Source organism: Sus scrofa, chromosome 1, assembly GCF_000003025.6.
Source record: "Sus scrofa isolate TJ Tabasco breed Duroc chromosome 1, Sscrofa11.1, whole genome shotgun sequence".
Classification (NCBI taxonomy): Eukaryota; Metazoa; Chordata; class Mammalia; order Artiodactyla; family Suidae; genus Sus; species Sus scrofa.
This window is the reverse complement of record NC_010443.5, coordinates 116,207,509-116,234,565: the sequence shown is the minus strand read 5'-3', so window position 1 is coordinate 116,234,565 and position 27,057 is coordinate 116,207,509. Positions and strand designations below refer to the sequence as shown.

Below are 27,057 nucleotides of genomic sequence, written 5' to 3'. Positions count from 1 at the left end.
AAATATCAGCTTCATCAATCACAGTGATAAAACCTGACTGCGTTATTTATTTATGCCTCCTTTAGAACTCACAAGAAGCACTATGTTACAGCAACTTATTTAAACTTTGCTGAATATATTACTCTGAAATCGATTTTAATGTTAGCAGGTAAGAGAATTCGGGGAGTTCTTTGATACAGGCAGGTGCAGGTCATTGCTGTGTTAATTGGCTACAAACAGCTCACTCAAATTCTGTCTAAGCCTTACATCTTCCAGGTATTGAAAGACACTGAAGATCTTTGGGGATGCTCGGAAGTTATTCAGTATATCTTTAAATAGTTTTCAACACATATGATAGAGAATCTGAAACAATTTGAGCATACGGAATTAAACCAAAAACACTTTTTAAGAAATAAAATATTCAACAGAAGACCTAAAGTTCTTTATATTCAATTTGAAATATATTATTATAAATACCAGTTTATAACAGAAGACCTAAAGTTCTTTATATTCAATTTGAAATATATTATTATAAATACCAGTTTATAAACATTCTATGGATAGGAAAAATATTTAGCTGTTTATAAAGAAATCATTTCAGGTTTGGTTTTGTTTTGTTTTATCTTTTGGTTGCCCCATGGCATATGGAACTCCCAGGCCAGATATCAAATCCAAGCCACAGTCGCCAACTAAGTCAAAGCTGAGGCAATGCCAGACCCTTAACCCACTGTGCCGGGCCAGGGATTGAACCCGCATCCCAGTGCTCCCAAGACGCTGTCAATCCCAGTGGGCCACAGTGGGAGCTCCTTGATTTCAGTTTTTAGTTCCTCAAGTGAGCTTTAATTGGAAGGGCTACTGGACAATACGAAAAGTTGATTTTCTGTATTTTTTCTCAGTAGGTAAAATTATAGCATGTTTGCCAATTGATGTAACTTTTAAATATCCCACATATTACTAGAAAATTGTTGTATATAATCAACTGTTATTTCAGAAGTGCTGTTGTTTTAACAATGTGCATAATCATTGCAAAACTATTCTCAATCCAGAAAAACTGATTAAACACAAAGCACAAGGCATTTTAAAGCTTTTAAAATGTTTTATGAACACTTTGATGTATTTTCCTTATTTCTTGTTTGTATGTACATAGGTTCAAGTGTATGTACACACACATCCTTTTTCTTCTGTTGAAATATTATGACACTTCACACCTAAATACTTGGACATGTTTCCCCTGAGAACAAGGACATTCTCTCCTAACCAAAACACCCTTATTAGACCCAATAGATTTAACAATGACACAATTTTATCTGATATACAGTTCATTTTAAAATTTGTCACTGATAATTTTTTTATATCCCTGCCCCCACCATTCCTAAATTCAATTGAGGGTCACCCACTGCTTCTTCATCTAGAATTATTCCCTGTCTTTTTGCTGTCTTTCATGTCAGTGACATCTTTAAAGAATCCAGTCCAGATGCTTTGAAGACTATCTCACCTGTGGGTTTATCTAAATGTTTCCTCACTGTTAGATTCAGACTAAGTATTTTTGGCAAGAATATTACACAGCCTAGCCTATAACTTTAATATAGGGTTTTTAAAATTACTTAGGGAAATAAAACTTAAAATCCATGTTTTTTCTAAGTGCAAATTTGTTAGATTTCTTGTTGAAAAGCAGTATCACAGTTTCAAAACCTTTCCTAGTCACAGAATAGTCTCATTTTCTTAGTGGCCAATCTGATCTCTATCTGTATCCGTTTATCTATATTTATCCATATGAATGTTTGTATGGAACTCCTGCCTGACAGGACAATGAAAAGTATCTACATGTTTTTAGGCTTCTTATACAATTTCTAGAAATATATGGGACTTTGTATACAAATGATGCAAATGCCGATTTCTTTCCTTCATTCCCAATGAGTCACACTGGAATGCCAATTTGTAGTATGTACAGAGCATGGGAATAGAGTAAAACAAGAAGGCCAGGCCATAAAGTGTGCAATTCAGTCAACATGGGACAGAAAATTAATCGATTAGAACAATCGCTATAATTTCTTAGAAATGTGCATAGAAAACTGGGCCCTTTGAAAACAGTATTTCAAATGTAGTTTCTATATTTTTGTAGGGCCAGAACTAAGATCAATCTGCTATGATTTTTCTTCTGAGACAAAAGGCTATTTTATGAAAAAAGTGGGAGTGTATTCAAGAAAGGGAAAACATACTAAAAAATCATCCACATGGAGAAAGGTGAAAGTTCAAAAAATTATTTTAATTGTTTCTTCTGTTAACATCTCTAGGTCATCCAGAACTCTATACCTTGTTAAATGAGCCAAGAAACCACAGGAGTCTTTTTCCCTTATTAAGTCAATGTCAAGCATAATATGGTTTTTCAGTACAAAGATTCATAGAGAATCTCCAACAATTTGAACATATAGTTTTTTTGGAGATACTGTATTTCAGGAATTTAATTAGTATATTACAACCTTCTAATAATTAAAATACTCTGTTTCTCACAGCTAACAGTGTTTGTGGTTTGCTTTGGCTCATAAGGAAGCTCATGTATAAGTTTGCTAAATTTATAGGCATTTCTAGCAACTGTACAGTATCTTACAGCACAAAATATATCGGAGTTTCACTGAATTGTCAATCTTTATCTTTGCTCCAATTTCTTCATCTAAGTATAGTCAATTAAAATATATATTACTGAGAGGGGATCAAGATGGCAGAGGAGTTAAGATGTGGTGCTTACCTTCTTCCACAAACACATAAAAAAAACCCCATCTACATGCAGAATGACTTGTACATAACTGTACTGAACACTGGCAGAAGACTTTAAACCTCTAAAAAGGGCAAGAAACCCTCCACATAACTGTGTAGAACAAAAGGGAAAAAAAGAGAGAGAGAGAGACAAGAAGAAGAAAAGGAATCAGAACAGGACTAGCTAGCACTCCTGAGAGGAAGCTATGAAAGAGGAAAGGAACCCACACCCTGGGAAGCTACCTAACTGATGGGGAGATCAACTTAGACAGAAGACCTCAAAGCCTCAGAGAACAAAGCACAGCAGCTGGACTGAGGAGGGTAAAGCTGAGAGAGAGCTGCACAGACCATCACTACCACCTCTGAAACATCACAGCCTGAGACACTCAGAAGGGGATGGGCACTGAGACTCAGGTTCTGGAGGTCAGCTCCAGGGAGAACACTAGGGCTGGCTGTGTGGAGACAGCCTGAGGGGCTAGGGAGTAATGCACCAAAGGCTGGGGAGTGGAACACCACAGCCAAAGGAATCTGGATGGCTGGGCCGGCAAGAGAAGCAAGGTGCCATTGTTGGAGAGGAGCAAAGGAGGAGGGGCAGACTGACATAGGAATATCTTTCTCTGCGTGCTCATGGACTCTCAGAGGGCAGGGCTATGAGCAGTGCCGGGCTACAGGTGGTGGCACCTGTTGCACAGGCTAAGCACAACAGGGTGCCTCTTGTGTGATCTACAGGTGGGAGGGGCAAACCACTGCAGTCATCTCAGAATCCAGAGGTGGGCGTGGCCTTCCACTACCAAAGGTCCACGAACAGGCACCACCTGCAGCCCCAGTCACCTCAGAGGGCACCACAGAGGAGGTCACTGCAACAGAGCACCACCCATTGTTGCTCTCACTCTCTTGGGAATGCACATGCCCTGCTGCTGCCACTACCAAACACTCTGGGTATGGCCTGCACCTGCCTGAGGGTCACTGCCACTTCCCAGGGCCCTACAATTAGGAGCAGCCCGCCCCATCTTCCTATGGCCAAGAGACAGCAACCAGGCACTGGCTACTAGCCCTGTCCATTGCCTCCATCTCCCTACAAGCACATGCAGCACCCTATCAAGGGGATAACAGCCTGCACACACTGAGGAAAGAGACAGCAAGAAACAGAACCAAAAGCAGCCCTCATGCCAAAAATAAAATAGTGAGCCCTCACAAAATACTCAGGGACGCTCTTATATATAAACAGCCCTCCAAGACTACAGTTTTTTCCTAAACTCATAGAATAAGAAAAATATAAGCAAAATGAAGAAGTTCAGGAACCATTCCCAGTTAAAAGAACAGGAAAATTCCCCTGAAGGAACAACAGTGAAAAAGACCACTGCAGTCTAACAGACACAGAGTTCAAAAAGGGGACAGTGAATATACTGAAGGAATTAAGATCTAAACGAAGGATAGAAACAGTAATGCAGATGACTTTAGGAAGGAACTGGAAAATATAAGGAGGAGACAAGAAAAATTAGAAAATTCATTTGCACAGACAGAAGCTTAGTTAAAGGCACTGAAGAGGAGAATAAATAATGCAGAGGAACAAATGACTTGGAAGACAGAATAATGGAAATCAATCCAATCAGGACAGTAGACAGAAAACTAAACGGAAAAACATGAAAGCAATATAAGAGATTTATGAGATAATATAAAGCAGGCTAATCTACACATAATAGGGATTCCAGAGGGAGAAGAAAAAGAAAAGGGGATTGAGGGGGAGGGGAAGGGTGTGGGGTGGTTGGGGAGCTTGGGGTTAATAGATACAAACTATTGCCTTTGGAATGGATTAGCAATGAGATATTGCTATGTAGCACTGGGAACTATGTCTAGTCACTTATGATGGATCATGATAATGTGCAAAAATAGAATGTGTACATGTATGTATAATTGGGTCACCATGCTGTACAGTAGAAAGAAAATTGTATTGGGGAAATAACTATTAAAATAATAATAATAATAAAGAAAATATATATGAAGAAATTATGGCTGAAAACTTCTAATCTAAAGGAAACAGATATCAAGATACAGGAAGAACAGAGGGCCCCAAACTAGTTGAAACCAAACAGGCCCACACCAAGACATATTATAATAAAAATGGCAAAAGGTAAAGTGAGGATTCCAAAGGCAGCAAGAGAAAAACAAAGAGTTAATTATAAGGGAACCCGTATAAGGCTGTCAGCTGATTTTGCTACAGAAACACTACAGCCAGAAGAGAGTGGCAAGATATAGTCAAAGGTCTAAAAGGGAAAAATTTGCAGGCTAGAATACTCTACCCAAAAAGAATATCATTTAAAATAGTCAATGGACCGAATGCTCCAATCAAAAGACATAGCGTAGCAGACCGGATAAGACAAAAAAACAAACAAAAAACCAAGAGTCTACAATATGCTGCCTACAAGAGACTCACCTTAGGGCAAAGGACACATATAAATTCAACATAAGGGGATGGAAAAAGATATTTCATACAAGTGAAAAAGACAGGAAGGCAGAAGTTGCAATATTCATATCAGACAAAATAGCCTTTAAAACAAAGGCCATAAAGAAACACAAAGAAGGACACTACTCAATGATAAAAGGATCAATTCAAGAAGAGGATATTACACTTTTAAATACACATGCCCCTAGTATAGAAGCACCCAAATACATGCAACAAATATTAACAGACATAAAAGGAGAAATTGATGGGAATACAATAGTAGCAGGAGACTTTGATACCCTACTCATGTCAAGATACAGATCCTCTAGACAGAGGCAACAGAGATCCTGAATGGCACAATAGAAAAGTTATACTTAATTAACATTTTCAGGACCTTACATCCAAAAAAATCAGATACACATTCTTTTTAAGTGCACATGGAACATTCTCAAGGATTGACCACATATGGGGGCACAAAATTAACCTCAACAAATTTAAGAGTACAGAAATTACTATTTCAAGCATCTTCTCTCTCTCTCTTTTTTTTTTTTTAGCATTTCTTGGGCCACTCCCATGGCATATGGAGGTTCCCAGGCTAGGGGTCGAATTGGAGCTGTAGCCACCGGCCTACGCCACAGCCACAGCAACGTGGGATCCGAGCCACATCTGCAACCTACACCACAGCTCACAGCAACACTGGATTGTTAACCCACTGAGCAAGGCCAGGGATCGAACCCGCAACCTCATGGTTCCTAGTCGGATTCGTTAACCACTGTGCCACAATGGAAACTCTTCAAGCATCTTCTCTGACCACGATGGCATGAAACCAGAAATCAACCACAGGAAAAGAAATGAGAAAAACTGATTACACGGACACTAAACAACATGCTTCTAAAAAACCACTGGGTCAATGAGGAAATCAAAGGGAAATTTAAAAATACCTCAAGAGAAATGATAATGAAAACACAACCATTCAAAATGTATTCAGTGGCACAAAGCAGTTCTTGGAAGTTCATAGTGATTAAGGCCTTCCTCAAAAAAAGATGAAAAATCTCAAATCAACATCTAACCAACCACTAAAAGAATGAGACAAAGAACAAACAAAACCTAAAGTCAGCAGAAGGAAGGAAATTATAAAGATCAAAGAGGAAATCAATAAAATAGAGAATCAAAACAATAGGAAAAAAAATCATAAAACCAAGTGCTGGTTCTTTGAAAGGGTAAACAAAATTGACAAACCTCTGGCCAGACTCACCAAGAAGAGAGAGAGAACTCAAAAAAAGAAATGAAAAAGGAGAAATCTCAATGTATACTGTAGAAATACAAACAAAACAAAACAAACCCGTAAGCATGTACTATGAACAATTACATGCCAACAAATTTGATAAGACAGAAGAAGTGGACAACTTTCTAGAGACATATGGCCCACCATAACTGAATCAAGAGGAAACAGATCAACTGAACAGACTGATCACTAGGAATAAAATGAATATGAAATAAAAACACTCCCTACGAACAAAAGTCCAGGACCAGATGGCTTCACAGGCAAATTCTACGAAACATACAAAGAAGAACTTAATACCCATCCTTCTTAAACTTTTCCAAAAGGTTGAAGAAGAAGGAACACTCCCAAAGACATTCCATGAAGCCACCATCACCCTAATACCCAAACCAGACAAATATACTATCAAAAATAAAATTATATGTCAATATCTTTGATGAATATAGATGCAAAAATTCTAACAAAATTTTAGCCAACTGAATCCAACACCATATATCAAAAAGATCATGCACCATAACCAAGTGGGATTCATCCCAGGTTCACAAGGATGGTTCAACATATGCAAACAATCAATGTCATACACTGCATTAATAAGAGAAAAATCAAAAACCACGTGATCATCTCAATGGGTGCAGAAAAAGCATTTGACAAAATCCTACATTCATTCATGATAAAACTCTTACCAAAGTGGGTATAGATAGAACATACTCTAACATAATCAAAGTCATTTATAACAAATTCGCAGCCAATATAATACTCAGCAGAGAAAAGCTGAAAGCCTTCCCACTAAAATTTGGAACAAGATAAGGATGCCCACTCTTATTCAAATATTCACTTTTATTCAAATTGTATTGGAAGTCCTAGCTACAGCAATCAGACAAACAAGAAAAATAAAAGGTATCCAAATTGGAAGAGAAAAGGTAAAATTGTCACTCTATGCAGATTCTATATACAGAAAATCCTAAGGACTCCACACAAGAAGTACTCAAACTGAACAACAAATTCAGCAAATTAATAGGATTCAAAATTAACATTCAGAAATTGGTTGCATTTCTATATACTAACAATAAAATATTATAAGAAGAATATAAAAATACCTTTTAAAATCACACCCAAAAAATTAAATACCTAGGAATAAACCTGACAAAGAAGGTGAAAGACTTATATGCTGAGAACTATAAAACATTAATCAAGGAAATTAAAGAGGATTCAAAGAAATGGAAAAATATTCCATGCTCCTGGACTGGAAAAATTACTATCATTAAAATGGCCACACTACCCAAAGCAATCTAAGCTTCAATGCAATCCCAAATTACCCATGACATTTTCACAGAACTAGAACAAGCATTCTAAAATTTACATGGAACAATGAAAGACCTAGAATTGCCAAAACAATCTTGAGGAACAAAAACCAAGCAGGAGGTCTAACTCTCCCAGACTTCAGACAGTATTACAAAGCTACAGTAATCAAGACAGTATGGTACTGGTACCAAAACAGACATACAGACCAAAGGAACAGAACAGAGAACCCAGAAATAAACCCAGACATCTAAGGTCAATTAATCTTCGACAAAGGATGGAAGAGTATAAAATGGGAAAAAAACAGTCTCTTCAGCAAGTGATGCTAGGAAAACTGGATAGCCGTGTTTAGGTCTATGAAAGTAGAACACACCCTCACACACCATGCACAAAAATAAATGTGAAATAGCTTAAAGACTTAAATGTAAGATAAGATACCATAAAACTCCTGAAAGAGAACATATGCATACAAATGCTTTCTTAGGTCAGTCTCCCAAAGCAACAGAAACAAAAAGAAAAAGAAACTAAAGGGACCTAATCAAACTTAAAAGCTTTTGCACAGCAAAGGAAACCCTAAAAAAAAAAAAAACAAAAGACAATGGGAGAAAATAGTGTCAAATGATGCAACCAACAAGGGCTTAATCTCCAAAATATACAAACAACTCACAGAATTCAACAGCAAAAAACCCCCAAACAACCCAATAGAAAAATGGGAGTTCCCATTGTCTGGAGTTTCTGTTGTGGCTCAGTGTTAATGACCCCAACTAGTATCCATGAGGATGCATGTTTGATCCCTGGCCTTGCTAAGTGGATTAAGGATCTGGTATTGCTAGGAGCTGTGGTGTAGGTCATAGATTCAGCTTGGATCCGGCATTGCTGTGGCTGTGGTGTAGGCCAGCAGCTGCAGCTTTGATTTGACCCCTAGCCTGGGACCCTCCATATGCCTCAGGTACAGCTCTAAAAAGAAAAAAAAAATTCTCTTATAAAATGGGCAGAAGACCTGAATAGACATTTCTCCAAAGAAGACATACAGATGGCCAACACACACATGAAAAAATGCTCAGCATCACTAATTATTAGAGAAATGCAAATCAAAACTACGATGAGGTACCACTCACACTGGTCACAATGGCCATCATGAGTAAGACTACAAATAACAAACGCTGGAGAGGGTGCAGAGAAAAAGGAACTCTCCTACACTGGTGGGAATGTAAACTGGTACAACCACTATGGAAAACAGTATTGAGGTACCTCAGAAAACTGCATATAGAACTACCATATGACCCAGCAATCCCACTCCTGGGCATATGAAGACAAAACTTTCACTGAAAAAGATACATATACCTCTATGCTCACTGCAGCACTATTCACAATTGCCAAGACATGGAAACAAAGTAAATGTCTATGGACAGATGAAGGGGTTAAGAAGATGTGGTACATACATACAATGGAAAATTACTCAGTGACAAAAAAAAAAAAAAAAAAAAAAAAAGCAAAATAATGCCATTTGCAGCAACATGGATGCAACTAGAGACTCCCATACTAAGTGAAGTAAGTCAGAAAGAAAAGGACAAATACCATACAATATCACTTTTACTAATATATGGCACAAATGAACCTATCTACAGAAAAGTAACAAACTAATGGACATGGAGAACAGACTTGTGGTTGCCAAGGGGGAGGGAGTGGGATGGACTAGGAGTTTGGGTTTAGTAGATACAAACTACTGCATTTGGAGTGGATAAGCAATGAGATTCTGCTGGATAGCATAGGGAACTCTATCTAATAACTTTTTTTTTTTTTTTTTTTTTCCTAGGGCCAACCCGTGGCATTTGGAGGTTCCCAGGCTTGGGGTCTAATCGGAGCTGTAGCCACCAGCCTATGTCACAGACACAGCAACACGGGATCCAAGCCAGGTCTGCGACCTACACCACAGCTCACAGCAACACCGAATCCTTAACCCACTGAGTGAGGCCAGGGATTAAACCTGCAACCTCATGATTCCTAGTCAGATTTGTTAACCACTGAGCCACCTCGGGAACTCCTCCTATCTAATCACTTGTGATGGAACATGATAGAAGATGATATGAGAAAAAAAAAGTATATATATATGTGAATGACTGGGTCACTGCTGTACAGCAGAAATTGACAGAACATTGTAAATCAAGTATACTAAATTTTTTTTACATTAATAAGATATACATTACTGTTTTTTCTCATTATGACCATATATATGTTTGTTACAGAAAATTTATTAAACATGGACAAGCCAAAAGAAAGAACAAAATATCCTTAAAGCCAGTACCCACAACTAAGCATTGTGAACAATAGTTTATATGTTTTTTCATTTCTGTTCCTATCCATACGTGCACATACTCAGTATTTTCTGTATTTTATAACCTGCTTTTTTCACTTAACATACTATGGACAACTATTTATATTATATATTCTTCTGAAACATTCCCTCTAATGTCTACATTTATTTAAATTGTATGGCTGTACCACAGTTTATTAAATCTCTGTAGCTGAATATTTTAGTTTTCTCTAGCTTTTCACAATTATAATCCTGTACACTAGAGTGAACATCCTTGTGGTTAAAGGTTTGTGCATGTTCATTATTACCTTCTTATGACTAGTTCTATTAATGGAGTTGTTGGATAAAATGAGTATGTATATTGCTCTCACCTCCTTCTGGTGTTGCCTAATTATCCATAGAAAAGCTGTGTATCAATTTACACGACCACTATGTAAATGAATCATTACTAACACTGGACTTTAAATTTCTAATATTACCTATTTCTTTCTCTATTTTTTTTTTTTTTTTTGGCCACCCCATGGCACATGGAGTTCCTTGGCCAGGGATCAGATCTGAGCTACAGTTGTGATCTATGCTGCAATTGTGGCAATGCCGCTGGATCCCCAACCCACTGTTCAGGCCAGGGATGGAACCTGAGTCCCAGCATTCTAGGGACACCACCCATCTCGATGCTCCACAGGAGGAACTCCTCCCTATTTCTTTTTTATTTCACTGAATTTTGTGTTTCTATATTGCATTACTATAAATCTTTTTAGAAGGAAGCAAGCGGTATATAAATTTGGAGTAATGACTCTAGTTAGATATATTTACACAATCCGCCAGGGAAGATATATAAACTATGATAATCAGACAAAATGTGGTGCCTACTGTCTGCACAGGTTTCCTAGTTGCTGTTTACATCGTGGCATGCTGAGAAAGCTAAGATACCATTTTCACCTTCAGCTGAAGCAACTCAACAGAGTCACTCATCTTGGCTAATTCAAGAAGCCTCCACTTACATAGAGCAGCCTACATTCTGGGATGTTACTCAAAGTCTTTGAAGAGTTCAAACATCAAAATGCAAGGAAAAAAAAGTACAATTTCAATCAACTCTATCAGGATTATGTTATCACAGCAGCTTATCCAAATCAACTGCTAAATCAAGTTAAGACACGAAAATATGGAGTTCCTGTCGTGGCTGCAGTGGAAACAAATCCAACTAGGAACCAACAGGTTGCAGGTTAGATCCTTGGCCTCACTCAGTGGGTTCAGAATCTGGCATTGCTGTGAGCTATGGTGTAGGTCGCAGATGTGGCTCAGATCCTGCATTGCTGTGGCTGTGGGGTAGGCTCTGATTAGACCCCTAGCCTGGGAACCTCCATGTGCCTCGAGTGTTGCCCTTAAAAAAAAAAAAAAAAAAAAGGAACTGTAACAATACTTAGCTTGCATTGATGATTAGTCTATGATTACAGTTTATGCCATGCCTTCTTTCAATCTTTCATTATCCCATAAGGGTCTTTCACCTAGTTAACTCCTATTATCCTTCAGATCTCAATTCATTATCCCAGGAAAACCAACCTCAACCCTCTACTCAGAATCTATACAGCGTCCCCTACAACTTATAACTCTCTATGTCTTATATCTTTCTATGCTTACCAAAGTTTGCAACTGAAAAAATCTGCAATTATAATTTATGTGGTGATTTGATTAATGTCTATTTCCCCTTCTAGATTGTAAAGCTTTGTAACCGGGGTAGTTTATGTATAAATAACCAACTCTATTTTAGAATAGTCATTTCCAAATTTGTTTATTTCACCCCCACTGATCATTTTTTTTACTACCATGCATATTTATTACTCATTATGTAACTTTATAAATGTACATTTTTTGTGACTGTCCTTTTATGTACATTATGAAACAAACATAAACAAATATTTTTAAAGGTTAAGATAAAAAATATTTTCCTCCAGTAATGCCTGTTTTGTAACTTCCTTCCACCTCTCCGAGTATATAATTAGTACAAAGCTTAACATTTGCATTAACTAAGTTTTTGTAAGAACAAACTTAAAAACAAAACAAAACCTCCAGTATAATAACAGCTAGGCAGCAAATGTTTTTTTCTATCCACTCTGAAGTTTCTTTCATGTGCTAATGTGGTTATTTAAAAAACCTCCTCTCCTTTAACTTACTTAGATCTTTAAAGACCTCACACATCTAAAGATTCTTTACATTCATCAGAAACTTCCAGAGTGGTCTGAGGTTGACATGCAGTATGATTAATGGACAGTATTGATTTAATTTCCTACAACAAGAGTTTTCTTTTCTGTAAGGAAAACTGTTGTTCACAATTCATGTCAAGCATTTTACCATGGTTACAGATTCTTAAAAACAGGAAGAAGTAAAAGCCTACTGAAGTTTTTCTTTCATTGATAAAAATACCACTGGAAAGTTCTGGCCTATAAAACAATCAAGAGCTGATCAATACCTATGAGCATCTTCCTAATACCAAGGAAACATGACTTTTATTTGTTATATTTTAATGAGGCTTTATTAGTACATGTAGAAAGTAAGCAGAAAATAAAACCTTAAAATAAATTTAAATACAAATATGAAGTGCAGGAATGGGATATTTTAAGAGAGAGATACATAAAGTCAAGGATTCAGTATAAAGTCCTTAGTTAAATAATTATTAAATAAATGTGAATATCATTAAACTATTACAGTGTCTATTAATTTGAAGACCTTAATTTGAAGTGTTATTTACACTTTTTCTGAAGACAAACAGTGGGACTAATCTTGTCCTCATATACTTTTTATATCTGATATCTGAAGAAAACATATGAAGAGAAACAACTGGTGATTCCCATTCTTACCCATATCTTAAAGTGCTTGCTTTTTTTTTTTTTTTTTTTTTTTTTTTTTTAAGTTTTCTGTTGTTTTGCTTTCCCTAAAGAAAAGACCTTTCAAGTGGAAATTTAGTTTGCAGGAACAGCAGGAAGGGATATTTGCTGAGAGTGAAGGAAACAGGGAAAGACACTTGCCTCTGGCATCTCTCACTCTAAACACTCCAACATCAGACCCCCAAACCCAAGTGACATCAGACTCAAAACTGGAAACACATCACAACTGGTATTTCACTTTACAGGCTGGTTAAATAAAAACACAGCCACTTGAAATAATGGAACTTCCTTATCCTGCTTATTTTTCCCATCTCCACAGGGGTCCCACTTTTTTAAGGGTTCTTTTCAGTCAGGCATGAGGAGTGAGGCTCCAAAAGTACTGTAAATCTTTACCTAGCGCCAAAGGTCAAAGGGTTATCTGTGCTATGCAGTTAGGATAGACAGACTTCTTTATTCTTTTCTTTCTTTCTCCTTTTTTAAAGGAAAACCAAACATATGCATATGAAACACAGCAAGCTAATTTAGATACTAAAAAAGTTCCTCTTCTACAGACCAAATGGGTTCTCAAGAAAACTACTAAACATTAACTTTTTAGGCATTTTATATATTAAAAAAACAATAGATGCAACTTAGTCTCCCTCCCCACCCACCATTGCCTGCATCAAAACTTGCCACACAGCTGCTAAATTAGTAAAACAACTTCAAACCTACAAAAGTGATGACCATTTAGGCAAATGCATCAACCTCCTTCTTGGAAAAAAACCAACTATATCTTTTTTAAAAAAGGAGTAGGTTTTTTTGGTTCACAAATTACACCTCATTTAATAACAAGACAGATGTTTTTCACAGAGCTTTTCATGTTTTAGAGCATTTTGAAAGGTGATGACTATTCAAGACCAAGAATATAAAAAATCCAGGAAAAACTATCAAAATTCTTTTTTCCTATTACTTTTTTGGGTTTGATATGGAAAGTTGAACCATAATTTTTTTAAAAGATGGAGAAAAATATTTAAGAAAATATAGGCACTTACTGCTGCCTTCCTTTTCTCTCGCTAAATTATTTTTTTTAATTGGAAATAAATTTGTCAGGTATAATACCCATGGGGTACCAGTGATATAACTGTGATACAATACAAAATATAGCACAAGAGTAAAAGGCATTTATTCTTTCAGGGGACACTGTGATTTTAATGCTCTTTATAATCCTCCGAATTTAAGAGGAAACAATACAAACTATAATAGTACAGGCTACTGCATTCAACTGAGTTACACAAAAAGTCAGAAAAAGGCTTTCAAATAATGATGAGTACAAAATATCTTCTGTGATGTGCTACAAGGTACAGTTTGGAATTTGCCAGCTATATTTCTCTCATACTGATTTGCCTGGTCCCTTTTGCTTCTTTCTTATTCAACATTCCTCTATCTTTTGTAAAGTAAAAGAAACTGATAAATGTTTAGAATTGCACCAAAGTATATAAATATGACCTTATCTATATGGGAAGAATATGGAAACAATTTCAGTTTCCTGAGGTCTATGGAGATGATTTGTTTTTAAAGATATCAATGAAAGTTACAATTCAGAAAATGAGAACGTTCAAAGTTTCACACAGTAAGAGAAATTTCAGTAAGATCTGTTGGATGTGCTCCATGTTCATGAAAATGACCTAATAGCTTTTATTTTACAATTATGCTGACAAGGGTTTCTTTCTGCTCAAGTCTTTGCTAGTTCTTCAAGGTACTTAAGACAGAAAAATGCTGGGTCACTTGCAGCAGCACAGCATCAGTGTACAGCCTTAACTCCAACCTGCACATCAATAATTTACCATCCAGATCTTCCCAAATCTAAACGCACATATTAAGCTGCTAGAGACATCTCTACACAACATTAACCTTTTTTTTTTTTTTTTTTTTTGTCTTTTTGCCTTTTTGCCTTTTCTTGGGCCGCTCCCGCGGCATATGGAGGTTCCCAGGCTAGGGGTTGAATCGGAGCTGTAGCCACCGGCCTACGCCAGAGCCACAGCAACGCGGGATCCGAGCCGCGTCTGCAACCTACACCACAGCTCACAGCAACGCAGGATTGTCAACCCACTGAGCAAGGGCAGGGATCGCACCCGCAACCTCATGGTTCCTAGTCGGATTCATTAACCACTGCGCCACGACAGGAACTCCAACCTTTTCTTTTTTTAATGCTTACAGAACCTTTAGAGTCCTAAATAGATAAACCAATTGTAGTGTATTCACACACAGGAAGACTATTCAGTGATCAAAAAGAACAAACTGCAAATAGACAAAGAAAACAGAAGACTCAAAAATCAATGTTGAGGGAGTTCCTCTTGTGGCTCAGCAGTAACAAACCTGACTAGTATCCATGAGGATGCAGGTTCGAACCTTGGGCTCACTCAGGGGTAAGAATCCAGCACTGCTGTGAGCTGCGGTGTAGTTCGCAAATGCAGCTTGGATCTGGCATTGCTGTTGTGGCTGTGATGTAGGCCAGCAGCTGCAGCTATGATCTGACCCCTAGCCTGGGAACTTCCATATGTCGTACCTGTGTCCCTAAAAAGCAAATAATACCAAACAAAACAAAATTAATGTTGAATAAAATTAAGCAGTCAAAAAGAGTACTTACTACACAATTCTACTCACATAATATTCCTTTTTTTTTTTTTTTTAATGGCTGCACACGCAGCATACGGAAATTCCCAGGCCAGGGAATGAATCCAAGCTGCACAGCTGCAGTAAATATGGATTCTTTAAACCACTGCGCTGGGCTGGGGATTGAATCTGCAGCTCTGCAGCCACCTGAGATGCCGCAGTCAGATTCTTGACCTATTGTGCCATAGAAGAACTCCCTTTTTTCATTTTTTAAAGTTGTACTGAAGTACAGTTGATTTACAATGTTATGATAATTTCTGCTATACAACAAAGGGATTCAGTCATACATATACACATATCCATTCCCTTTCAGATTCTTTTCCCATATAGGTTGTCACAGAATATTGGGTAGAGTTCCCTGTGCTATACAGCAGGCCCCCACTGGCCATCCATTCCATGGTATTACAGTATGCATAGGCCAATTCCACCTGTCCCCTTTGGTAACCATAAGTTTGTTTCCAAAGTCTGTGAGTCTATTTCTGTTCTGCATAAATTTGCATTTCTGTAATGGCTAATGATGTTCAGCATCTTTTCATAGGCTCCTTAGATGTACATAATCTCTATATATCAAAGTCTCCAATCAGACCCATATGTAATAAGTCAAGTTCTAAGCACTCCCAGAAGGTCACGTCTGCCTTCTCTCCAGTGAACTACTGTCATAGTTTATACCTACCTTATTATTTTAGATTATTTCAACACCCATTTTATTGATGTCCTATCTTCAGTAGCTCCTCACCCTGGCCCATGCTCACTGCATTCTCTAAACCTTTCCTCTACAATATCATCTTATCACTTACTTGTCTAAACAAGCCAGGACACTTTCTCTTAAAAACTTCTGAAAGCTCTGCACTACTTACAATATAAGACAAAGACTAAATAATTTCTCAATGTACCTAGTGTCCTTAAAACAAGGACCCTATTTAACACTCTGGCCCCTTTTTAACTCTAAGGTTTTGGTCTCTACTGCTCTTACCTTGCAACTTCTTTTTTAGCAATAGCAAACCAGTAAGGCTACTTCTTTTAATCTTTTTGGTTTTGCACATTTTAAGCTCCTATGGTTAGAGTGATTTTCCTCCATTTCTCTACCGGGAAAACCATTTTTCATCAGGCAATAAAATTAGTCATTTATCCCCTGTGCTTCCAGAACACTCTGACTATACCTCAATTTTACCTATCATCATATTGTTCCTATAGGTCTCCTAGGCTGAACTTAAACACTTCAGAGATAGTCATGCCATCTTAACGTTCAGGCTCCTTGTGCCCAATATAGGGCCTGGTAGACTATGTGCACTGAATCAATATATATTACTTTTTAAATTTAAAAGGAATGAAAATTAATGGAGAACATACACATATAAACTTCTGAGAAAAATACGAATTGAATCAACCCTAAAAGGAGAAATTTTGCATTTCTAATCGGCACTGTCTTCTAGGTAATGTCTTCGTGAGGCATTAGAAGAAATTACAGAAGTCAAAACTGCATTTTGTGCAGATGGTTTCAGTTTTGCAATTAATTAGCTGGTAATTAATTTACACTAATTTAATGGTAACTGCAGCCCATTATCAGCAATTTCTAAATGGAGTTCATCTGATTTGCAACACCAAAAAGCTTCTGTGTTACAAGCCTTCTAGTAGGGCCCAAGAGAACAGCCCCAGGAATGCATAGGAGCCTCTTTATCTAAGACCTATTGAGTTCCATATAACACTGTCTTCACTGTAGTCACACAGTACTAATGAAGGCTTTATAAACAGTGCTGTGGCTCCATGGCAAAGCTCAATGATAGCATCTGAGAGGGTTAAAAAATATTCTCCTTTTGGGTGACTACTAAATGCTCCTGGCTTCATGCTGTGGATTCAAAGAAAAGTTTTGTGTTACAGGTTTATGAAATCCATGGCTATGTTTCTTTTATTTCTTTGATCATTTAAAAACACAGAATTTAATTAACTTGGCAATATCACAGTTACCTAAAATGAGAAGGCCAAATCAAGAATAATTAGGCTTTCTCGGGAGACAGGATATGTCATTAGATTTACGACGGGGTGCCTCCTGAGAGTTAATTCAACCAAAATGAAGGATAAATTAAAACACTTTAACTAACAGTTACAGAACTGGCTTAAAGAAAGGGATAAGGTCCAAATATCTTTCCCTTACATGTTAAAATAATTTGTTTTTTTCCTTCAGATATGGGATCTTACCTAATACTTTGTAAATAATTTTTGAAGAGGATCTGGCACAGTGAAATTTCCAAATTTATTTATTTGGTGGATAATATATTATACAGTGATCGTAATCCCTTAAAGTTGACCATAAAGTAATTTAAAACAACAGAATAAGCTGTTTTCTGAAGAAATTTTAATTTATTGTTTGTGTACATGGAAACTGCCATGTACAGCAGGGACGGCAGCAAACCTGGAGTACAGACTTTTATAACATCTCTGAACCAGAAACTGAAAAGGAAGCTCACAGAAATGACTCTTTCAAGGAAGAAGCTGTTCTGAGCTGCTTTGTGTCTAACTTCTCTATATGATATTCTACACACACTGCAACAGAAAGATATCAATAAACATAAATTCAAAAAGGCCCCTTGCTTGCATGAAATTCACTCCATGTCTTCACACTGCCTTCAAGATAAAGCCCCAATTCCCTCATGTTCCTTACCAGGTGCCGGCCTCTTGCCAAGGGCCTCTCCGGCTTTGTGCTGGTCAGAGTAACCCTGTGGTTGCTCCAGAACATGGTCTCCCTTACCTCCTGGCTATCCCACATAAATTTCACCAGTCCCTAAATATTTCCTGGGTTCTGCCATTCCCTCTTTGCAGAGGTAGAATTACCCTAAAGCTATGAAGTTTAAGTTTCAGAGTCCTTTCCTTGCATGGGGTCTATTAAAGATCCTGTAACTACAGTGTATTTTTTTATTATTTTATTTTATCATATTTTATTTTATCGGGTCCTTGCATAACTTCTGTTTGCCCCTGACCCAGGGCCTGGCTGATCCTACTCTTCCGTTAGGTCTCAAAATACACATAATTCACAGGCTTCTGCCAAATGCCGTAATAACAATTTGACATCCACTATCGAAGAATTCATCTCACTTTATTTTAGTTGTAATGATTTGTCTTCCTTTTAAGTCCCTCAAATGTTATGCCCAATGTAGGGACTACAATAGTGAGCCTGGTAAATATCTGAGGATGAAAGAATGAATCTGTGATTGAGTACTTAGTGGCAAGCAAAATACAGGAACAAAGGGCCCAAACCAGAAGATTATACCCAAAAGCCTGTGATTCATCTACTCCTTGGATGTTTGGGAGAAAGGTACTAACTGAATGATGATACCCATGAAAGGCCATGTTTTTCTCCATGTGTAAGCTGAGACACATAGGGAAATGTGACTAGAAACAAGATAAACAATAAAAAAAAATGCAACAAACATGGATTAAAGGAAGGTTTAGTACTAACAAAAATGAAAACTGGAATTGGCCTAACAATTAAGAAAGTTATCAACATAGAAACCTAGAAGGCATGAAAACAATTTTTTTTTAATTTTATTTTTTGCTTTTTAGGGCCACACCCACAGCATATGGAAGTTTCCAGGCAAGGGGCTGAACTGGAGCTATGGCTGCCAGCCTATGTCACAGCCACAGCCATGCGGGATCTAAGCTGCGTCTGCGACCTACACCACAGCTCACAGCAACACCAGATCCCCAACCCACTGAGCAAGACCAGGGATCGAACTGCATTCTCATGGATACTAGTCGGATTTGTTTCTGCTGTGCCACAACCAGAACTCCACAAAAACAAATTTATGAAAAGTTTCCAATAAGAATAACAAACTAGAATTAAACATTGATAAGTTATAAAGATTAACACTAGCTATAGGAAAACTATTACTAGGTCATCTAGACCAGTGTTTCCATACTGTGCATACTAATCACCCTGTAATTTATTAAAATGGAGACTCTGACTCAGTAAGTCTGGGGAATGGATGGGGAAACCTGAAATTCAGCATTTAAATACAATTCAAGATTATGCTCCTGATTCTGGGACGACATTTTAAAGAGCAAGGATATCAGGACTACATCTGGAATTTGCAAACTGTAGTAATACAGCCTACTACCTCTGGATCACCTTCCAGCTAAAAATGATTTTTCTATTTTTGAATGGTTAGAAAAAATTTTAAACAATATTTTGTGACAGATCAAAATTACATGAAACTCAAATTTCAGTCTCCATAAATAAAGTTTTATTGGAACATAGCCAAAACTCACGCACTGATATATTTTCTATGCTGTTTTGTGCAGCACTGAAAGAGGTGGACACCTGTGAAAGACATCATATGGCTCCCTATACTGTATTAGTCTGCTTAGGCTGCCAGGACAAAATACCATATCAAGGTCTGGAAGGGGTCTGTTTTTAATGAGTGCTCTCTTCCTGGCTTGTAGACAGTTACCTTCTCAGTACTTCACATCGTGGAGACAGAGTTCTGGTATCTCTTCCTTTTCTTCTTCTTCTTCTTTTTTTTTTTTTTTTTCCTTTTAGGGCCACACCTGCAGCATATGGAAGTCCCTGGGCTAGGGGTTGAATCATAGCTACAGCTATCAGCCTACCCCACAACAACACCCAATCCAAGCCACATCTGCCACCTTTGTCACAGCTTGCGGCAATGCCGGATCCTTAACCCACTGAGCGAGGCTAGGGATCGAATCTGCATCCTCATGGATACTAGTTGGGTTGTTAACCTGCTGAGCCACAACGGGAACACCTCTTCCTTTTCTGATGAGGGCATCAGCCCTGTTGGATTAGAGCCCTACCCATATGACCTCATTTAACAGTTATCACTCCCTCAACTTCAAATACAGTCACATTAACAGTTTGGGCGTCAACATATGAATTTGGTGGGAACATTAACATTCAGTTCATAACACCCACAAGTCTCAAGATATTTACTATCTGAAATATTACAGAAAAAGTTGGCCTGCCCCTGGTCCAGACTCTTGCTTCTCAAAGTGGGAAGAAATACAAAAATTTCAGGCCTCACCCAGACCTACTAAATTTTAATGCAGTCCCTGGGTAAATTCATTAAAGCTCAAGAAGTATCTAATATCTAATGATTATGGTAAGTTACAACGAGAAAAAAAATTTTTAAACACACATTTCCATGCTTTATTTTAAAAACAACTACAAGAGCTAACATTTGTTGAGGACTTACACTGCAATTTACTAGACACTCTACGTGTATTCAGTCATTTAATCTTCCTACATTCTAAAATAGCTATTATTATCATTATCTCTATCTAAAAGATTAGGCAAACAACCAGGGTTTAATTTGTCAATAAACTGTTGAGCTTGTAAGTTAAACCTAGGCAGCAGACATGAAATTTAGCCAACTGATGTTTTTCTTTTAACTGTCAATGCCATGAGCCTCCTATAATAGAGCATTGTAAATGATGTACCACAGGAGTGACTGATACCACAAGGGGTCCCAAGAGGATTCTCCGAAGAGTTAAAACTTAAAAGCTGAGCAAGATTTTCACATAAATGGCAGGAAGAGATACATCTCTAACTTTGTCCAGAAAGTATAAAAAATATTTTAGAATGGAAGATAAACCTTTCCCCCAAGAAAAAGAATTTAAGGAAAGACAGACGGTTAACTGTAACTTTCGTATAGTTTTTAGTTTCATTAACCTGCACACATTTTGTCCTTAAATAGAGATAGATGCAAATTGCCAAATGAAAATCTTTTCTTTTTTTATTGTCTTCATGTAACAGTATTTGTTTTTTTGTAATGGGAATTTTAGAAACGGATCCTCCACTTCTTCTGAGGTATTAGGGGTTTTTTCGTTTTTTTTTTTTTTTTGTTTTTTCCCGGCCACATCCACAACATATAGAAGTTCCTGGGCCAGGGATCATATCCAAGCCACATCTGCCACCTACACCACAGCTGTGGCAATGCTGGATCCTTAATGGAAGTTCCCAGGCTAGGGGTCGAATCAGAGCTGCAGATGGCAGCCTATGCCACGGCCACAGCAATGCCGGATCTGAGCCACATCTGTGACCAACACCACAATTTGTGGCAACTCTAAATCCTTAACCCACTGAGTGGGGCCAGGGATCAAACCCACATCCTCATGGATACAAGTCGGGTTTGTTACCACTGAGCCACAATGGGAATTCCTGGTATTGTTTTTTCAAATTTTTAAATTCTGAAGCTCTAAATTGTGATTTGAATATCAATCATATTTGGCATTGTTGGATAATGCAGAGAAGAAAATATTCAAAAATTTTTGCTCTCTTGCTAAATTAAGAAAAAATAGTTCAGTATTCCCTAAAGTTTAAGTTTCAACATGTTTTGTCTCAATAACAGATTAAATACAACATAAGAAATGGTTAACTTATTTCTACTATACAACTTGGTGACCAAATTACACATACATGTATGCATTTTTTTTTCTCCCATTATCATGCTCCATCATAAGTGTCTAGACATAGTTCCCAATGCTATACAGCAGGATCTCATTGCTAATCAATTCCAAAAGCAACAATTAAAAAAAATTTTTTTTAATTTAAAAAAATAAAAAAGAAATTTTAAATGGACTCACAAAAAGAAAAAAAAGAAAAGAAAAGAAAGAAATGGTTAACCTAAAAGATATTTAACAGTGAAGGAGTTCTGTTGTGGTACTGGCAGAAACTAATCTGACTAGGAAACACAAGGTTGCGGGTTTCACCCCTGGCCTTGCTCAGTGGGTTAAGGATCCAGGGTTGCCGTCGGCTGTGGTGTAGGTCAGAGACAAAGCTCAGATCTGGCATTGGTGTGGGCTGCGGCATAGGCCAGCAGTTGTAGCTCTGATTAGATCCCTACCCTGGGAACCTCCATATGCCGTGAGGGCAGCCTAAAAAAGCAAAAAAGCAAACAAACAAAAAAACAGTGAAGGAAATGAAATACAGTATTTTTAAACTGTTTCTTTCATTACAATGTGTACCCAAAGTCAGTTTTATGACCTACATAGTATATAGTTTCCAAAATCATCCCTTTAAGAAGTCTACTGACTTCAGTTAAACGAACTTATTTTGTAATTATTTGAAAGAAAAGAATAAAAGAGTGTAATCGGATCCTGTTCAGAGCAATTATTTCTATAAAAAGTGAATATTAACTGTGGTAAAGCATGGGAAGAACTGGAGAAAGGCAAAAAATATGAGGTTATGTCCCCAAAGATCTCGCCTGTGGTAAATGACAGCAATAACATTATTGGAATTTTTACACCAATGGTCTATTAACAAATAAATGCAGAAACCAGTGCTGCTTTATGAAGTCAAAACTAATCTGGACAGTATGCTTCACAATATTTATATTTTGACTATACATTACTTTAACACAGAAGAATGCTGACATCTGTAATGATACAGATAATTCAACTATAGTCAGTATCAAGGCACTAGATCATCTGAAATGAATTTATAAGCCAGAAGTCAGTATGGGTCCACTTGAAATCATTCACCATTAGGAAGATTTTGTTATAAAATATCATGTATTTTTTTTTTTTACTCCATCTCAAGTGAGGCAGTCAGAAAGTTCAGAGCAACCACATTTTGAGGATTTTAACCTGTAGCATGCTTCCAAAGACTCTGAGTGTTATCTAAGGCTCCCTTGTGTAAGAAGGATGAGAGCAGTCTCTGAAAAGACGCAGGCTTGCTATACAACTCGACTTCCATATTTCGTAAAGTGAGTGATTCTAATGCTCTTCAAAACAAAATCGCTATTATAGTAAGGTTCACAATGAACCCTCTCTGACCGAACTGGTCTCCTTTATGTCCCCAAATCTTGTTCTGCCTTGACTGAAGGAAAGATTACAACTTCCTCTAGCCATGTCAATTTGGCTCACCAGTGGTCGTGCTCTATTTTCGTTCATGAGACATGTAACCACACAAGTGAATCCTAGTCTGCTATGCTGAAGGATAATGCCCAGAGATCTGACAAAGTTTTACCATGACTCCACACAAACTGACTAAGGGACTCTAAAATTACATTACTAACCAGGGACCGTTTCTTTAGAGTCCCACTCCCAGCAGTAAATGAGTTTACTAACTTTAGATTTCTCAAAAAAGATCTGTGAGTTCCGAAGGTATGATTTTAAATATTTTGGATCTTTTCAATTGGTGCTAAATAGCCTGCTATTAATCATGCCTGCTGTGAAATTTAATAGCACAATTCTTTGGCAAAACAGAAGCTAAAGATTATCTAATATCAGTGTCCTAAATGCTAAACTAACAACAGGACTATCTAAAGAATCCCCCCTTTCCCTCTATGCTACAAAGACAAAACAATTAAGAGAGGTTTCTGACATCAGCTTATTAAAACAGTCCTTTTATGACTAGAAACTTCAGAATTTGAAGCCACTTTCTCAAATAAACAGTTAAAAAAAAGAGGAACAAATTATTACAATTTAGTCTATTATGTGGGAATAGCAGTGTGCTATTGATTTTGCTTCAGTTTATTGTGTGATGAATGTAGCAAACATTTAAAAATTCCATTTAATTTATAATTAAGACTACTTGATAAGAAAATAAAAAATAAAGATTATAATTAAGACTGCTTGATAAGAAAAAATAAATAAATAAAAATTCCATTTAAAACTGAACTAAACATTGAAAGTGCCAAAAAAAGTGAAAATAATCATTACAAAGATTCAAAATCTTAAAGAATACCACAAACCACAATTTAGACCAAATCACATAAACAGTAAATCAAGCCTAATGCTTTTTATCCAACTGCCCCAAAGTAAACTACCTCTAATAAAACCAAACTATACATTTTAAAACCATTAAACTAGAACAAACCAGCAACATCAAATATATCCACTACTCTGCCAATATTTATATTACACTGATAAAGACACAAGAATCTTTTTAGCCACTTAAACAAAACATTCTACTTCTCAGGGAATGGAGCTTTAAGGCTCTAGAGTAAAATGTTCTAAAACAACTTTCATTATTAAGTAGAATTAAATTTACTTAATCAGAAATTTGGGAGAAAATTGGACAAATAAGCTAATTTAATCTTCTGGTTTAATCCCTCTTGTTTTAGGCAGCAGCCACATCTGTTACCATCTTTTTATGCAGTGCCATAATGCCTCACTTAAAAAAATAATTTAAAAAGCTTGTTATGTATTGAAAGATAGGAATTCATTCACCTATTTCTTTCTTTCAGAAACAAAGAACTGTACTAAGGAGAATGTGTCCCAATAACATACTTTTTTTAATTGAAAACTTAATTACCGGAAGTGAAAACAAAATGGATGTGTATTAGGGCATCATAAAGGGGTGTAGCATGAAAATGAAATTTTGAGACATCAGTTTGCTACCCAAATTGACATCGAATCAGCAAACAGAAGCATTTAAATTTCATTTCCAAGCCCACTTAGTAAATCTAGTTCCGGTGAGAGTATCTTTAATGTGCAAAAGCTCAGTAAAAGCAAGTATTCACCATGTAAGACACAGATAGGGTTTCCTTAACCTACTGCCCTCTAGACACATCACTCTCTGTTAAACAGGCAGCTACTGCCAGATGCTCTCTCTAAAAATGGTCACAGATGGTCAGTTGTCCACTTAACAGAACATAGTGCTCCCTCCCTACAGCCAAAAGTAAGGAGGAAAGGAGTGAGAGATGTTAACACTTGCCTGCTTTGTGGGTTAAATTCATTTGCTTATGATAAACTTGGCTAAGCCCCAAGAGTGGCTTTCCAAAAAAGAAAGACAAGACCTGAGGGCTCGCAGAATTAGAAGGCATCTTAAAGGTGATCTAGTCAACAGCTGTGGAAGGCATGAATCCACACAACTATGTCCCAGCCAGCCAGCTGATCCAGCCCTGCCTAGGCAACTCCAAGGGTACAGAACCTGCCTTCCAACAAGAAAGCCCTACAGCTGTGACCGAGTTCTCTGCTAGCCTGCACTGTAATCACTCCAACCACTCAGTCTAAATCCAGTCAGGAAAGGTGGGCTATTTTAATAGATGGGGTATGGTGATATAACAAAATCATTCCCTACTTTGATGCATTACAAAATGAACTGAGTTACTCCCAAATGGCATATGCAAAGGATTTTACAACATAAAATCACAGGCGGTAACTGCAGGCAATTTGTTTTTAAAATATAGGAGGAAATAAAGATTTATAGTATTACAAGCTATTATTCAGACATGATAAAAGATTTCAATAAAGATCAACAGGTATTTTTTATGTACATATACCATCTATAGAGAAATGTTATAGTTTAATTGATGAAGTTTTAATAAAATGTTTCACTAAGCTTTTCACAAGTAGAACATTATTTTTTTCTGAATAAATTATTCATCTGTTTAGAATAAGCTACTTCTGTGTTCAGAAAGAGTGCCCTAGGAATCTATTGTTCTGTATCTTCAATATATTTATACTTCCTTATTAGTGAAGAAATTGGAAATACTGAGTTTGATGTATGATTTTTCATCAACAATTATCCTAAATTTCTTACCTGATACTGACTAAAATTTTCTTGATTAAATGATGTACATATGGAAAGGGAGGGCAGACTGAGAATGGCTAGAAATAAATGTTGCTGAATGGTTGACATCAGGTTGGGCTAATGTCATCTGGGTATCAACAGCTTAAAGAAGGTCACTCTGGAACATATGTATATGTAACTTCTCCTAGTCCTTTCTAGATTCTATGTGACAGAGATCAACAATGAAACTTATTTAACATCATACAGATTCAATTAAAGTCTGACCCAACAAGATTACAAGCAAAAGGCCATCTGGAAAACTACTGCAAAGAAGTGGAAGATGGGATTCTGTGTCCCCGAGCCTGAAAACAGATTCCCACTGCAGTTTCTTACTGCAGAGGCCCTGGGTCTAATGCCGCTCTCACAGCATGTGCCATGAGGCCAGTGAAGCAGTCCCAGGTGGGACCACTGGGACTCTTCCCTTCCTGCACTCCCAAGGGTAGTCTGTGACAGGGAAAGCCAGCATGCTTGTAAATTTCCAGTATGTGCAGAAGGTCCTGTAACAATTCAGTAGGAACTGAGTTGGTGACTGATCATAAAGTTGCTGCTTTGTAAGAAAGGGTAAATGATAAATCTACTCATGGGCAACAAATAGCTAGGTGTGCATTCTACACTTCGAGTGTCTGTTTATATGTGTGTGTTTATTGTAGTTATAAGTGTCTTTACTTTCTACTAAATATGTTTACATCATGAAATTCTTTCACTCTGTGAGGACAGGATGAATAGGTAACAAAACTGTCTTTTGGAACTCTGGTGAATCCAAACACAAAATTAAATGCTTTTTCTTTAGTGTTTCTGGGTTAGGGCTCTATAAAATAAATATTTACAGTTATATGGCTCATATATAAGGTCATTATCTTGTACATAATCTATTTTACACATACTTTACACATGCAAAATAATATACCTCCATAGAACTCTCAG

At 37.1% G+C, this 27,057-nt stretch overlaps 1 protein-coding gene across 3 annotated transcripts in view; it reads right to left on the bottom strand.

Moving 5' to 3' along the window:
• The window catches only part of PRTG (protogenin), a 143,410-nt gene that overhangs the window by 41,113 nt on the left and 75,240 nt on the right, over positions 1 to 27,057 (bottom strand). The gene's annotated exons all lie outside the window — the stretch shown is intronic.